This window comes from Macaca mulatta, chromosome 1 (assembly GCF_049350105.2).
Source record: "Macaca mulatta isolate MMU2019108-1 chromosome 1, T2T-MMU8v2.0, whole genome shotgun sequence".
NCBI lineage: Eukaryota > Metazoa > Chordata > Mammalia > Primates > Cercopithecidae > Macaca > Macaca mulatta.
This window is the reverse complement of record NC_133406.1, coordinates 224,455,271-224,461,270: the sequence shown is the minus strand read 5'-3', so window position 1 is coordinate 224,461,270 and position 6,000 is coordinate 224,455,271. Positions and strand designations below refer to the sequence as shown.

The following is a 6,000-nucleotide window of genomic DNA, read 5'->3' as shown; positions in this document are numbered from 1 at the left end:
AAATAAAAAGAGTAAATAAATGAATAACATTTAAAAAATAAGTGCGTAGAGCTGATGAAGTCATAGGTGATAATTTAAAAATGATTGTCTGTTTCTTGGCTACATACGGGTTTTGGTCATTCAGATGTGTTGGGCATTTGAGCAAAATGTATTAAATGAATTATATGGTGTTCAGAATGATTGCTAGATGTTCATTGTGAGTTGAATGAGATATAATTTGAGACTCACAGAGCTACAGTTTTCATTCTTTTATTTATTTATTTGTCTTTTAAAAATTTTTGCATCTTCCTGTCAAGGCAATAACTCTTTCATACTGAATTGTTCTTAGGTGTACTTAGTTCCCAGGAACGCTTATGGATTGCACCGAAATAAGTGTTCAGCCATTGAAAGGGGTCACGTGATGTGATGTAAATAATAGTATTCTACATAATAGTTTGAGGACACATCAAATATATATATATTTTTTTTCTTGAGACAGTGTCTCGCTCTGTCACCCGGGCTGGAGTGCAGTGTTATGATCCTGGCTGTCTACAGCCTTGACCTCTCAGGCTGAAGCAGTCCTCCCACCTCAGCCTCCTTAGTGGCTGGGTCTACAGGAATGCACCACTATGCCCGGCTAATTTTCTATTTCTTTGTAGACAGGGTTTTCCTGTAGCGCCCCGACTGGTTACCAATTCCTGGGCTCAAATGATCCTCCCACCTTGGCATCCCGAAGTGTTGGGATTACAGGCATCAGCCATCACACGTGGGCCATTTTTGTTGTAATAATTTTTATATTTTTCTAATTTAAAAGATTTACTAAAATGTCTTACAGCTGTTATTTATGAATATTCATTGTTGTTATGATGATTGTGTTTAATGTTATTTTCAATATTAGCTCCTGGAAATTAGAGATTTTGTCTCATTTATTCACCACTGTCTTCTCAATACTTGACCTTGCCTGGCATGAAAGAGATATTGAATCCATATTTGTTAAATGAATGAATGAATGAACATAGTAATACCATATTCAGCAATCTCCAAGTATCACAGTTTTCACCATCTAACAAATAAAATAGCTTGTATAGAGCAGAGTCACAGTCAACCTGCCATAAGAGGAAATGTCAATGAAAAATAAACCTTTGTATGTGTAGCTGCTAAGATTTTGGGGCTTTTGTTACTGTAGCGTAACCTAGCGAAAGCTCAGCGAGACAGCATATACAATATATGTGTACAGATAGACCAGATAGAGCAGTAGATGAGATTCCAAAGATAGTTCAGTAAGCATTAACTTAACTACACCCACACTCTCTTAATTCCCTAACAGAAATAATCGAATTCTCGTTCACTAAGATGTGCCTCAAATATTACCTACTTTGTGAAAACTTCCCTGGCTACTCAAGTATTTAGTCAGGACTCTATTTATTTTCCCCCAGGCTGGAATGCAGTGGTGCCATCATAGCTCACTAACCTCTAACTGAAGGCTGAAGGAATCCTCCTGCCTCAGCCTTCCGAGTAGCTGAGACTCCAAGTGTGCACCACCATGCTGGTCTAATTTTTCAGTTTTCATTTCCAGAGACGGGTCTTACTATGTTGCCTAGTCTGGTCAGGACTGTTGATTACATATGACAGAAACCCAACCAACTCTAGTTCCCCACCACCTTTCAAGCTGCTCTTCCTGGGTCTTCCCAGTCTCCGTAAATGGCAGCTCCATCCTTCAAGTTGCCGAAGCCCCAAATCTCAATGTTAACCTTGATTTCTCTCTTTTATCTCACAGGCAATCTGAAGGCAAATCCTGTTTCGACCCAGGCGAAGGTTCCTGGTGATCCAGGCTCTCACCAGCCGATTGTCCCTTCCTGTCTTCCTGAGGGTGTCTGGAGCTTCAGTGTTGTGTGCTCTTGGCCTCCACGCTGGGGTGCCACCGACTCCCACTGTCCAGGGCTTCCGGTGGACTCTCCGAGGCACTGATGCAGAAACTTCCCCATTCGGTGCACCAAGAGCAGCCTCACACGGTGTGGGCCGACATGAAGAGCTGCCGGATCCAACAGGTGAAAATCCCGAGGCATTGCCAGCTCGATGGGGTCAGAGAGTCTTCTTTCTGTTGTGACTCAGATGTGAAGGGAAGATGCCAAGGTCCCTAAAGATCGCAGGGCCTTGCCTGGCATGAAACAGATATGAAATAAGTATTTGTTAAATGAATGAACAAATATTCCCAGCGTGTGCTGCCCACGACCTGCAGTGCCGTGGTCAGGTGGAAGTGATTTTACTTCAGGAGAGGACAGTGTTCTCTCCAGGACTTTTCCTCAGTAGCTAGATCTGCATCCCCCTCCTCACTCTTCCCCTCTCACCCCCCATTGTCTGCCCCCTTTTCTCTCTGTTTCCACCCTGCTGTCCCCTTTCACCTGCTTTCTCCTCTTCAGCTTTCTTGGCTCATCCCCTCCCTGTCCGCCTGCATCCCCCAGGCTCAGGCCCCTACTCTCTCCTGGATGGGGAGATGTGTCTGGTTTTAGGCGGTGCCCTCTAGATGTGTCCAGGATGGGGAAACATGGCTCAGTTGACAGTATAATGGGTTAAAAGAGTGGCCACTTTTGAAGGCCTATCCCATCTCCCATTCCAGAATCCTGTAGGACTTAGAATTTATGGGCCACAGTGGAATTCTTGGTTCCCCAGGACCTTGTGGTGGATGCCTTTTTTCCCTGAGCTTTCATGGGGTGACTGTTAGGTAGCAGGCCCTGCTCTGGGCTAGAGGCCCCATAATGAATAAATCTCAGGCCACTACCCCACAGAACCCACTACTGCAGGCATTGAGAAGGGGAGAAAGAAAGAGGCATGATTTGTTTGTGTCCTTCTTACGTGGCCGCCCACCAGGTCCTGGGGGAGTGGGAGCAAGTGCAAGGAGAGAAGTCCAGTGAGAAAGGCAAATGGATGACATCAGACCCGGGGGCTGAGGCCCCCAAATGCAGCCAGGTAGATTCTGGAGTCTCTGGCACCAGTGGGCGAGAGACAGAATGTTTCAGAGGAGGAGGAAGGGGTTGTACCCCATGGAAACAGTATATGATTTTACAGTAGTGCGTCTTTCTCTAATCACTAGTTCGCGTGTTCCTGTTAATGGAAAATATTGGTGGTGTAAGTTCCCCCGATGTTCTCATCTTCATGTATATTTGTTCCCTCCCTCCCTCCCTTTCTTCCTCCCTCCCTCCCTCCTTTCCTTCCTTCCTTCCTTACCTCCCTACGTCCCTCCAACTCTCTTTCTCTCTCTTTATTCTTTCCCTCCCGCCCTCCCTGCCTCCATCCCTTCCTTTCTCCTTCCCTCCCTCCCTTTCCTTTCTTCCTTTTTTCTTTTCTTTTTCTTTCTCTCTCATGCTCTCTCTTTTTTTTTCTTTTTTGTTCTCCCTTCTGTTTTGAGTCGATCACACTGTATTGAAACCCACGTTATTTACCAGAATCTCTGGAGCTGCTTCTGTGTTGCAGGCAGGGAGCTCATCCAGTGGCCCTTAGCTCCTCGCAGCGCCTCCTTTGATTTGTGGGTTCCACTGGGGCAGCTGCTGAGTCTCAGTGTTTTCTAGTCTTCACCAAGGTCTGCCCACCCAGATGGTTTGTACCTGTCCTTACCACAAACCTGCACTGTCTAGATTGCTGAGGCTGCTTCTCCCTAACTGATCTGCTGTTTTGTGGGGCACCCTAGGATTCGAGGTAAATGGCACAGGCCTGGAAATCTCCAACTGCTCTGACTCCAGGTTGGTGCACTTCAATGCCAAGTACTAACCACACAGGTACTAACTAACACTAACAGGATGCCACCAAAACCTTGATATGGGGCTGCTGCAACCTAATTTAAAAAAATTAATAGACATTATTATTATTATTATTTTTTGAGACAGAGTCTCGCTCTGTTGCCCAGGCTGGAGTACAGTGGCCGGATCTCGGCTCACTGCAAGCTCCGCCTCACGGGTTTAGGCCATTCTCCTGTCTCAGCATCCCGAGTAGCTGGGACTACAGGCGTCCGCCACCTCGCCTGGCTGGTTTTTTTGTATTTTTTAGTAGAGACAGCGTTTCACCGTGTTAGCCAGGATGGTCTCGATCTCCTGACCTCGTGATCCGCCCGCCTGGGCCTCCCAAAGTGCTGGGATTACAGGCTTGAGCCACCTCGCCTGGCCAATAGACATCATTTTTTAGAATAGTTATAGGTTCACAGAAAAATGGAGTGGATAGTACAGAGAATTCTCCTAGGCACCCCTGTCCTCCAGCACACAATTTCCCCTATAAGTATGTTGTATTAGTGTGGTCCATTCTTTCCAATTGATTAACCACTATTGATACATCATTATCAACTAAAGGCTATAGTTTACACAAGAGTTCATTCTTTGAGTTTCACAGATTATGTGTTTTGGCAATTACATAGTGTCCTAAATCCCCAATACAGCGTCATGCAAAATAGTTTCACTGCTGAAAATTCCCTGTGCTTCACCATTTTGTGCGTCCTCCTCTCTTCCAGTCCTGACAACCACTCATCATTTTACTACTTCTCTCTTTTTGACTTTCCAAGAATGTCCTAGAGTTGGAATCGTACAGTATGTAGGTTTCCAGACTAACTTCTTTCTAGCATTATGTATTTTAAGTTCCTGCATGTCTTTTTATGACTTGATAGCTTGCTTTTTAGAATCACTGAATCAGATTTCGTTGTGGGGCTACAACACAGTTTGCTTATCCATTCACTTGGTGAAAGACGTCTTGCGTACTTCCAAGTTTTGGCAATTATGAATAAAATTGCTGTAACTACTTATGTGCAGGATTCTGAGTGAACTTAAGTTTTCCAGAGTGACTGTACCCTTTTGATTTCTACTAGCTATGGAGAGTTCTGGTTGCTCCTCATCTTTGAGAGCATTTGGTGTGTTCACCTTTTTGCATTTTAGCCATTCTAATAGGTTTCCACTGATATCTCATTGTTGTTTCAGTGTGCAATTCCCTAACGCCAAATGATTTTGAGCATCTTTTTCATATACTTATTTGCCATCTGTATATCTTATTAATGAGGTGTACAGATATTTCACCTATTTTTTTTTTCTTTTTTTTTTTTGGCTTTGTGTTGTTTAGTTCTCAGAATTCTTCATATATTTTGGACAGCAGTTTTTCCATCAGATTATTTTGTAAATATTTTCTGCCAGTCTGTGACTTGCTTTTTCCATTCTCTTAACAGTGTCTTTCACAGAGCAGAAGTTTTTAATTTGAACGAGGCTCCACTTAATTTTTTTTCATTAGTAGATTGTGCTTTTTGGTTTTGTATCTAAGAAGCCATCATCGAACCCAAGATCCCCGAGACTTTCTCCGATGTTATCTCCTAGGATTCTTATGGTTTTGCACCTTACATTTACATGTGAGATTTATTTTATAAAGGGTATAACACGCATACCGGGATTTATTTATATATTTTTTGCATGTGGTTATCCAGCTGTTGTAGCACCACTAGTTGGAAAGGGTAACTTCCCTGCTTTAAGTTGTCTCTAAACCTTCATGGAAGATCAATGGACTGTAGGTAGGCCTGTTTCTGGGCTCTGTATTCTTTTCCATGGATCTATTTGTGTGTGTGTTTTCTCTTTTCACCAGCTTCACACTATTTAGGTTACTGTAGCTTAATGTAAGTCCTGAAGTTGGTAGTGCCAAACCTCAGGGGGGTTTTCAGAACTTCATCTTGAGAACCTGGTTGAGATCATTGTAGTAAACTTAGAAATATGTCAGATTCCCCCTTAGTCTGAAATCTCAAGGAGTTTTTAATGCGCTAACCAGGCCACCCTCAGCTTCTAGTGATCTGTCAATACCATTTAAGTTCTTCTCCCACTTGCTGTCCCCAGTAACTTCTCTTCCTGTGAGCTCTGACTCCTTGTGTGTTCGCCTGTCTGTCTCATTTTTAGGGTGGCAGTTTTCCCTGTGACTTCAATTCTCTGGTCCACCCTAGAAGGGTTGACTTTCAGTTCCTTCAGCCTTTTGCTAGCTGTGAGGACGAGTGATGACTGCCTAGCTCTT

The 6,000-nt window shown here is 43.8% G+C and overlaps 1 protein-coding gene across 1 annotated transcript in view; it reads left to right on the top strand.

Annotated features, from left to right (window-relative positions):
- The first annotated feature begins 1,887 nt into the window (after positions 1-1,887).
- LOC106995464 (NBPF family member NBPF3) overlaps positions 1,888-6,000 on the top strand; it is a 45,951-nt gene continuing 41,838 nt past the window's right edge. Inside the window, exon 1 of the mRNA XM_077972741.1 lies at positions 1,888-2,027. The gene's annotated coding sequence lies outside the window, so the exon portion shown is untranslated. The remainder of the gene's footprint in view (positions 2,028-6,000) is intronic.